Source organism: Sturnira hondurensis, unplaced genomic scaffold (genome assembly GCF_014824575.4).
Source record: "Sturnira hondurensis isolate 20B ecotype Veracruz unplaced genomic scaffold, ASM1482457v3 Scaffold0022908, whole genome shotgun sequence".
In the NCBI taxonomy this organism is placed as follows: Eukaryota; Metazoa; Chordata; class Mammalia; order Chiroptera; family Phyllostomidae; genus Sturnira; species Sturnira hondurensis.
This window is the reverse complement of record NW_028095539.1, coordinates 3,276,122-3,286,754: the sequence shown is the minus strand read 5'-3', so window position 1 is coordinate 3,286,754 and position 10,633 is coordinate 3,276,122.

The window sequence follows — 10,633 nt, the reverse complement described above, 5'->3', positions numbered from 1 at the left end:
CTTCTCTGGCCCGTACTGGTGTGGCTCAGTTGGTTGGGCATCATACCACAAAGCAAAAGTTCATGGATCGATTCCCAGTCAGAGCACTTGCCTGGGTTGCAGGTTCGGTCTCTGGTTGGGGACTGTGCAAGAGGCATCTGGTCGATGTTTCTCTCTCACAGTGATGTTTCTCTCCTCCTCCCTCCCTTCCTATTTCTCTAAAAAAAGTAAATAAAATAAAATCTTAAAAAGAAAATAAAATCATCTGTTGAAGTAGGTGAACAATGTTGCTGCTACCAGTTGTAGGGGCATCTGCTTGGATCTGGGCAGAATGAGAGCCAAAATGGAACGTCAGGTTGGGACTGAGAAGGAATATATCTTCAGGGGAAGGATAAACTAGAGGTGGGAGGACCTTCCCTGCAGAGGCAGGCAGCAAGGAAATTTGCCTCCCTCTGCCTTGGCTGTGGGTGGAAAGGTAAAACATTTCCCTAGTAGATAGGTAGCCAAATTCTGGCCACGCTATTTGCATGGTCCAAACCCCCACATGCTAAACATTTAAATCCAAACAGACTTGGGTATATAGGACCTGTGATACTTGGGGAAGGCAAACACAAGTCCTCACTGGAAGAACTCACTGTCAGAACAGGTTTCAAAGAATTCCCAGATAGGCTTCCAATTGAATACGAACTCACAGTTTAAAGAAATAAGAAGAGAAGAAATAAGAAAAAATAAGCAGAGAAGACAAGCGGCAGATGCAGATCCATTTCAGATGTATAACTTATGGGAAGGGTTAAATACCAAATTAGATACAACTGGAGAGAAATTGGTAAATTAAAAGATAGATTTGAAGAGTATAACATAGAAGGCATCCTAGAGAGGCAAGGAAATGGATAAGAGTGAGAAGGTTTATCCTGCACTTATCAGTTAATGGTGGAAGGAGATAATAAGGTGAATGTGAGCAAGGCAATTGTCAATGATAGCTGAGAATTTTCCAGAACTGATGAAAGATAAGAATCCTCAGGAGACAACGAATCCCAAGTAGGAGAAGGAAAGAGAAAACCTAGATCCAGTCTGGTAAAACAGCAGAACACCCAAGCCTAAGAGATACTTTTAAAAAACAGACAAGAAAATCTCTACAATGAAATGACAGTGATACTAACTCCTGACTGTTCAACGGCCAGAATGGCAGCAACGATAACAATAACAGTGTGAAATAATATCATTAATGAAATAATAGTCTTCAAGTGATGAGAGAAAATAACTGTCAACCTAGAATTGTGTACATAGAAACAATGTTTCAAGAATGAAAAAACATTACTCAGATCAACAAAACTAAAGAGTTACTACCAACAGAATTAAATGAAGTATCTTCTAGAAGATATATTTCAAAAGGAAATGAAATGATTCCAAGAGGAAGATCAGACAAAAAAATAAGGATTGGTGGGCAAATAAAATAGCAAATGTGGGTAAATGTAAACAAACATCAAGGGCAAGATATGAGAGCAATTTATAATTTGTGGGACTATAAAAGGTAAAACCCAAATAATGGAATGACAGTATGCAAAGTATAAGAGGATTATTGAAGTTAAAGCATTATAAAGTACGCATCAATTATCCATTGCATGACAAATAGCCACAAGACCTCAGAGGTGTATAATTATGTTTATTGCTCACATACCTGGTGTCTGCTGAGGTTGACTTGGCTTGCTTACAAGTCCAGGATCAGCTGATCTATGATGGCCTTGGCTGCAGGCCTTGACACTGCTCCATGGACCTCTTACTCACCAGCCAGGTACTCTGGACAAGATCCATGGAAGGGACACAAAAGAGCAAATGGAAATACACAAGCATATTCCCAGGACTCTTCTCACATGTCATTGGCCAAAGCAAGTCACGTGGCTGAGCCCAGAGTTACGGTAGGAGGGAGCTATGAAGGATTATGGCAAAGGGTTTGCATACAGAGAGAGTGAAGAATTGGAATCATTAGTTCAATCTAGCATCTTTGCACTGTCCATGAAATATTGATTGGCATTAGGCTTTTAATGGAATATGAATATTAAAATTTTGAGGCTTACCATTGAAAAAATAATTATTGGCCAAACATGAAGAAGAAAAATAACATTTTAAAGAAGAAGAAAAGGATCCTGGCTAGTGTGGCTCAGTGGATTGAGTACCAGCTTGTGAACCAAAGGGTCACAGGTTCTATTCCCAGTCAGGGCACATGCCTGGGTTACAGGCCAGGTCCCCAGTAGGGGGTGTGCCAAAGGCAACCACACATGGATGTTTCTCTCTCTCTCTCCCTCTCTTCCCCTCTCTAAAAATAAATAAATAAAATATTTAAAAAATAAAAAAGGAAAGAAAGGAAATAAAGACAGAAACAAAAGAACATAAAAACTGGAAAAAATACAAAGCACAAAATAAAGTGGAAAAATAAATTCAAATGTATCAGTAATTGCAATTGAAATATATTTTTAAAAAACCAAAACCTTCTAGTTAAAAGACAAATTGTAACCTCAGATTAAAAAAAATCAAACTACATGCTGTTCAAAACACAAAGAAAATTTGAAGGAAAGGAATGGTAAAAGAGATTCCGCTGGATCCATGGACTATATTAACATTGGAGAAATAGACTTTAAAGCAAAAGCATTGCCGGAAATCATGTGGTGAATCGTGTCCTCGTTCTCAGTGATCTGCTGCTTGTGCTGGAGCCGGCCTGTTCTTCCCAGCTGGCGGACTTCACGCTCAGCCACTGAACTCTGAGTGGAAGTTGTGTGTGCACTCCCGAGCTGAACTTTAGAAACCTTTGTTCTTTCTCTCTGCCACAAGAAGATCATGTTCTAAATGGGATACGCTTTCTGCCTGGATCCTTGACTTGAAGATGATGTAGAATGAAGAAGGGACAGTGTCACAAAGGATCCGAAAAGGATGAGTGAAAAACGAACGCTCGCTGTTGTAAACCGTGGAGATTTTTAAGTGAGGCGTGTGGCTGCCTTTGACTAACACAGTGTGAAACGTGTCCCTTGCAGTGGCTGCTCTAAGAGCCAGTGCAGGTTTCCTGCTATCATGCGGCGACTGCAGCCTTCCTTAGCAAAAGATGACTAATGCAAATAGGCTATTTTAGACAGGGGAAGGTCCGACTCACCAGCAGTATGGAATAATTCTGAGTTGTAGCCACACCTTATTATGGCTTCAGATTGTGATTTAGAGTAAAAACTGAGGGAACTATCAAAAGAAATCAACAAATTCACCGTCAGAGTGGAGACTGTGGGATGCATGGGGGCCGTCCACCACATCTCTGATTTAATACCTGGTGTTGACGGTTTTTTAAAACCATTTCATAGACGTGTTGTGATATCTCATGTGGCTTTATTTTACATTGTTCGGTGACTGATTATGTCGAGCGCTCTTCGTGTGCACCTGTCTTCTCCAGGGAAGTGTTTACTCAAGTCTTTTGCCCCACCTTTTAAACACTGGATTGTTTCCGTTTTTACGGCTGAGTTTTGAGATTGTTTACGTGCTATAGATATACATTCTTTATCAGATCTGTAATGTAAAAATATTTTCTCCTACCCTGTGGCTTACCCTCACGCAGGGGAACCACTGTCTGTTCTTTGCCTCTGTAGTTTGTCCTGTTCCAGAATAGACTCGTGTGTAGAATGGCGCCTTCTGAGACTGGTTTCTTTACTTAGCATACAGTGCATCTGAGATTAGTCCATGTTGTTGTGGTATCAGTAGTTTATTCCTTTTGATTGCCGAGTGGCAGTCCATTACATAGATGTACCACGGGTTTTTTATCCACTTTGCAGTCGAAGAATGTGTGAGTTGTTTCCTGGTTTTGGTAATTATGTGTAAAGCCAGTATAAGTATTGATGTGTAGGTTTTAAGTTTTCATTTTTGTGAAAAGCTACGAGTGGGATTACTGTATTTATATGTTCAGCTTTTTAAGGAGTTGTCAAATTGTTTTCCACAGTGGTAGTATCATTTTCTATTTCTGCAAGTCAAAATATTCTCTATATTTGGACATTTAATATATATTTAAACATATATTTGGACATTTGGACAAAAACACACATGAAAATAATTAACAGGTTAAAAAAGAGATCACATAGCCCTCACTGGTGTAGCTCAGTGGATTGAGTGCGGGCCTGCGAACCACACAATCGTGGTTCAATTCCCAGTCAGGGCACATGCCTGGGTTGCAGGCCAGTTCCCAGCAGGGGACTCACGAGAGGCAACCATACATTCATATTTCTCTCCTTCTCTCCTTCTCTTCCCCTCTAAAGATAAATAAACAAAATCTTTAAAAAAAGAGAGATCATAGTGAAAATTTGGAACTATTTAGAATTAGTGGACAGTGAAACTACCACATTCCAAATCTGTATAATCAGCAAAAAGAGTTTTCAGAGGGATATATATATGGATGTATATATATATTTCAGTTCTTAGAAGAAAAGTGTGAAGGTAATGAGTTCATTGCTTAACTTAAAAGGTTGGGAAAAGGAAACCAAATAAGCCCAAATAAAGTGAAAGGAAGGAAAGATAAGGTCATATATTAATTAAACCACAAACAGAAACACAATAAAGAAGAGCAATAAAGCCTAAGGTTAGATTTTTGGAGAGGCCAATAAAACTGGCAGGTACTGCACCTGGCAAGACTGATGACTGTGTGTCTGTGTATATAAGCACACACACACAACTGACCCCAAAGGGGGCTCAAAACTAGTTATTTATTTTCACTCCTGTGTCAGTTAAGGGCTGGCCGATGTCAGCTGGGCTCACGTGCAGCCTGCTTCATGCTGTGGGTCCAGCTGGGCCTGGCTCCTCACTGCGGGCTGGGCTCACATCTGCCGCCGTGTTTTCATTCGGAGTCCCCTCTGAAGGGACAGTAGCTACCCAAGGGGAGCTCTCCTCATGGGACAGAGCAGTGCAAGAGATCAGGCCTCACTGTGCAAACGCACTTTGTGATTTGGCTTCTATCATTGCTGTCAGTGTCTCTCTCACTGGCCAGCACAAGTCACGTGGCTGAGCCTGCAGTCCCCGGGTAGGAAAGTCCCCTTCGGGTGGGGGAAATGCAAAGTCCTGTGGTAAAAGGACACAGAACAGGTGACGCACGATTGGGCCAATACCTCAACCTGCATCTCCATTACTCTGTGTTTTGGAATGAGAAGGATTGGGGGGAGCCCATCCAGGAGAGAGGGGTGAAGAGAAGGGTGAAGGGTGAAGGGAATGGAGAAACCAGGGAGCTCTGTGGTGCAGCCAGAAAGGAACCGCTTGGTGCAGGAAGCATGAAAGTTCATTTACAATAAAGGATATTTAATATGTAAATTTAGGGAGTTTTTTGCTTGGATGCTTGTGATGTTAAACCCCTCTCTGTTATCCTAGACTTTCAATAAAAGATGTTAGATCCGAGAAGGCCCTGTGGAAGAAGTGGTGTGTGTGTGTGTGTGTACATCAAAGGAAAGTTCCTTTGGAGGTGACAAGGAGCAGGGACAAAAATTCAATAAATTCGGCATAAGCTGGGGCTTAGATCCAGGGGTGCCTGGGAAGAGGTATACCCTGGCTACACGCAGGCATCTGGGAAACACACTGAGTTCTCCTCAGGAGAAGGGATGGGGGTTTTAGTGACATTATTTGTATTTTGAGGGGCCAAGAGTCTGGTTAAAATCCGGGCTATACCTGGGAGGAGAATCGACTCCTGGGCCGAAGGAAATGACGCTTGCATCCCTGCCATTCTGCTTGGCAGGCGCGATCTTTCTGACCCTGCGTCATCGCCGGCCCCAAGGAGTTCTACTCCGATCCTCACCTTCAGGGAGAAGGGTCTTCCTTCCAGCTCCCTCCGCCTCCCCTGGGCCCACACCCTCCCGGCAGACCACCGGCCCAGCTTCTCCCCACCTTCCTGGCAGCGCTGTGCCAGGTCCAGCCCTCTAGCTGTGGGTGGCCTGCCTCCACCCAAGCTTGTTTCTAACATTCTGCTCATTTTCCAGGAACTTTGATTTATTAGTATATTAGGCAGAATGATAGCTCCCTACAGAGGTCCACATCCCAATCCCCAGAACCTGTGAGGATGTTACCTTGCATGGAAAAAGGAACTTTGCAGATGTGTCTAAGGTATATGGACCCAGAGATGGGGAGATTGTCCTGGATTATCTGGGTGGACCCGATTTGACACTGCGAGTCCTTAAAAGTGAAACACCTTCCCCACCGAGGTCTGAGATGAGGTGAAACAAGGAGAGATTGGAAGCATTTAGAGGGACTTACCTGCTGTGGCCGGCTTTGAAGACGAGGGAAGGGAACCACAAGCCAAGGAATGTGTGTGGCCTCCAGAATCTGGAAATGATCTTCAGCTGACAGCCAGCAAGGACACGGCCAGTCCACTCACGTGGAAGAAATTAAAGCCAGCCAGCAACCCAAATGAGCAAGGAACAGGGCCCTCCCTCTGCGCCCCTGGAAAGGGTGAGGCCCATGTCAGACTTTTGACCTGTGTCTCCTCTCTACAGGATGGCCACACAGAACTACCAAAAAAATAAATCTGTGTAGTTTAAGCTGCTCAGTTTGTGGTAATTGGTTATGGCAGCGATAGGAAACCAATACAAGTAAGCAAATATTCTCAAGGGTTTGCAATAATCCAGGCCCCCGGCCAGCCTACAGGATTCAGGGGTGACTCCAACAGGCACAGGTCTTGCCCTCAGATTTACGGTGTAGCAGGGAAACAGGTAAAAAGGGAATTTCAATCCAGCGTGGGAGCTGGGGGCCACAATAGCGGAGAGGAGGCGCCCAGCTTGGGCTCACAGGCCAGGAGGGCTTCCCAGAAACAGTAACATCCAGCTTGAAGTCTAAAGGGTGAGCTGGCCGAGCGAGGAGGTGGGGCAAGTGAAGTGTATTCCAGACGGAGGGGACAGGCAGAGATGAGAGCGGGCACAGCGAGTTTGAGGAACTGGTGGGAGGGAGTATGGTGCTTGCAGAAAGGAGGGGTGGAAATGGGGCTGGAGGGGAGGGCAGGTGTCTGATCACTGCAGGCCTGATAAGCCACTCGGGGAGCTTGACCTTGGTCCTGAAGACAAGGAAATGTGCAGGGATGGGGAGAGTGTCTGCTGGGAGTAGCATGTTTGGGGCTGTTTGGAAAGATCATGCTGGTTGCCATGTGGTGGTTGGAACGGAGGCAAGTGAACCTGGGTGCAGAGAGACCAATGAGGAGGGTGGTCCAGCGACCCAGGGGTAGGGGCTGTGTGGGGGTAGGGGTGCATTTAGGGAACCGAGGATGGCTCTAACTCTCAGGCAAGCATAGTGTCTTGCCTTGTGGGGTCTGAGCCCAGTGAATGCCAGTGGCCTTCACACTCACTCTTTAGACATCTACTCTGCAGGAGGCACTGTGCTAAGCCCTTTACACGTATTACCCTATTGGGTATTTACAACAATTCCATGCAGTAGATGCTGCTGTTGCCTTCATTTTACAGAGAGGACTTTGGAAGAGGGAGCCCCCCCCACCCAAACTCCATCCCTAGGTGCTGAGGGCAGGGTCTGGAGGTGGGGCTCATCAGGCTGAGAGGAGGACCCTGACACTGGTCAGCAGGGGCCACCCTGCCCTTTGAGTACATGTCACATGGCTCAAGGTCTGACCACTGAAGCTTTACCAGCCTGGTGGACAGGTTGGCCCTTGCTGCCCCCCTGCCCCCTTGACTACTTTTTTGTCCTGCTCTTGCCAATCACCACGTCTGCAGGTGGCCGACAGAAACTGTGGACAGAGCAACCGCTTCTGGAAAATGTGTCCTCCAGCTGTGCTGCTGGACTCAGAGAAGTGGAGTGACTGGTCCAAGGTCATAGAACCGGTAAGAAGCAAAGCAGAGGTGGGAACCTGGCTGGACAGACCCTCTCCTTTCACAGATACTCCAAGTTCATGGCCACTGGATTTGTCAGTTCTGGTGGCCGTAACAAAGTACCACAGACTGAGTGGCTTAAACAACAGAAGTTAATTTTCTCACAGTTCTGGATGCTGGAAGCCCAAGATCAAGATTTGGTTTCTGCTGAGGCCTCTCTCCTTGGCTTTACCAATGGTCACCTTCTGACTGTGTCCTCACGTGGCCTTTTCTGTGTGGTACATGTGCCCCTGGTGTCTCTCTGCATATCCTAATGTCCTCTTCTTATAAGGGTACCTGTCCGATTGGACTAGGTCTCTCTCTAGTGGACTTACATTAATGTCTCACCTCTTTAAAGCTCCATCTCCGAAGGCAGTTGCATTCGGAGGTGCGGGGCACTGGGGCTTCAGCGTGTGAGGGTGGGTGGGCAGACACAATTCTGTCCACACAGCTACAGACTGGATGTAACACTACTGCCTCCTTGGAGACGCACAGACCTGCAGGATAGCAGGGCCGAAAGGGCTCCAAATGGGCCCTACCCTCACCATGTTACAGATCTGGCCACTAGGCATGAAGAGGAAGAGGGACGCGTCACACGGGTGGACGGGGGCAGATCTGAGCCCAGCCCCAGATATCCGAGCCCCTCAAAGGTTCCCAGCATCCATGCCCCTCCACCCGCCGACAGTAAGCTGACTTTTCGGGGGACTTCACCACTGGCCCCATTCTCGCTGTGTGGTTTGGGAAGATTCAGCTCCAGGGACGGGCTTTGATTTGCTTAAGTCAATCAGTTTTTCCCATTTTCCTATCCCCATGGTATGTGCGGGGACAGGCATGTGATCCCATCTGGACACCCCAGGACTTGTGAGGGAGCTAGCAGAAGGGACTCTCTTCTGTGGGATGGCGTGGGAGGACACGGGGGGAGGGGTCAAGAACTTTTACAGTCATTTTAATGCTGTGAGGGGAGGTCCTGTGGTTGCAGAGGCTGAAATGAGGGGGCTGAAAGTGAACTTGACCGTGAGAAAAACATAAAAAAGGGCCACAGAAAAATCTGTTTCTTGGTGAGAGTCTGCACCACGCCTCACCTGGCTGGGCACCTGTGGACCAGCACGTTTCGTTTATTGCTCGTCCGCTTCAGGATTTGCTTCTGTTTCGTTTTGCTTTTTTACAGTCAAGACAGTCTCAACTGGCTCACAGGCTGTGTGGCAGTGGCTGGGGCAGTGGTTCAGGGACCACTTACCGTCTCTTTTCTCCAGGGTTTTGGCTCTTGGGTTTTGCATGCACTGGTGTCTCTTGGAGTTCAAAGGTACGCGGAACAGAGATGGAGTCTATCTGATTTCAGCCGAGGAGGAATTTGCTAAAAGGCGATCAGTGGCTCACATTGTGTCTGGGAGAGAGGGCTGGAAAATCAGGCTTGGGGACTATGCAACCATGTTCACAATTGGGTCACAGAACTGGAGTGGCCAGGATGCTGCTGCCGCCGCCACCAGTGCCACCACCACTGTCACTGCTGATGGGCACCCCAGTCTGCACTGTTGCCGCCTCTGCTGGCTTGGAAGCCAGTCTTGCTGCAGCTGCCTCCCTGAGCCTCTAAGACTAATTCAGAGTCCTCTGTCTGGAGGAGCCTGGTCCTGTGCCTGCTTCCTAGCTGCAAGGGAGGCTGGGAAAGTGGCTAATTGGCCTTTTGGGGCTTCTACAGTGGGAGGTGGGTTCTGTCTCCTTCTAAGGCTCATTAAGTGGGGAATTCCCCTAGAGACCCACAGGATGAGAGTCTATGCTAGACAGTCAAAAAATAAGCCAGAGGTTCATTATAGGGCATAGGGAGTCGAGATCAAATGGGAACAATAGCTTCAGCTACATTGGTGGCAAATCTGAAATGGAGGATGTAGCTCGAACCTGGGGCTGAAGTGAGGCTTCTGACTTCCCCCTCCCTGAGTTTCTCTCCCAGCTGTGGGAGTCACTAGACCAGGCAGCAGCCCCCGGGGGGGGGGGGCAGTGCTCCGCCTTGCTGAGCTACTGTGCGGCAGCAGGAACAAGACACAAAGGAATGAGCTCTTCTGGAGGGCAGGTCCAGGGGAGGCAGTGTCCACGTGGAGACCTGTCCCCTGCCTTGCCCCACAGATGAGGGGAGTGGAGAGGAGGATGGAAAAGGGGCCTTCTTTCTGAGGCTGATTCCTCCTTAAGGGATGGGTGGAAATCACTTTCTCCATATGGAAATGAAAAGAGAGTGTGGTGAGCTGGGAGGGGGTGGCAAGGAAGGGTGTAACTTTCCCCATGTCACTGATGTGAAGTCAGATGACTACAGGGACCAGGCAGGTGATGCCCGTGTGAGGACCGGACCCGGCCTTTGCACATTAAATATAGAAGAGCACATATTCTTAGCTGCCGCGTGAATACACACACGCTCTCCTCCTTTCTCGTAAACATTTGGTCCTCTCTGTACATTTTTTGTCGTGCCACTTTTGATGGACACATGGCAAGCTGGCTCTCTTCCATATGGCCCTCCCGCCAGATCCTCTCATTGCTTCTCCCCTCCCCAACTCTGTGTTCTGGGAGGCTAACCCATATGGGGAGCATCAGGGAAGGCTGGAGGGGGGGAGCGAGGGAGGAGAAGGCACTCGGGGATTCTTTCCTAGGCTGTGGTCACATGGAGCCGCACGCCTGGCTGCAGCTCGTGATCCCGCCTCAGCTCTATCAGTACGAGCGCTTTCTCTCCAGACCCCACGTGGCACCAGCACCAGGTGTTCGCAGCACTGGGGTACAGTATCATCCCCTGCTGCTTCTCCTAAACCCTGTCCATACCC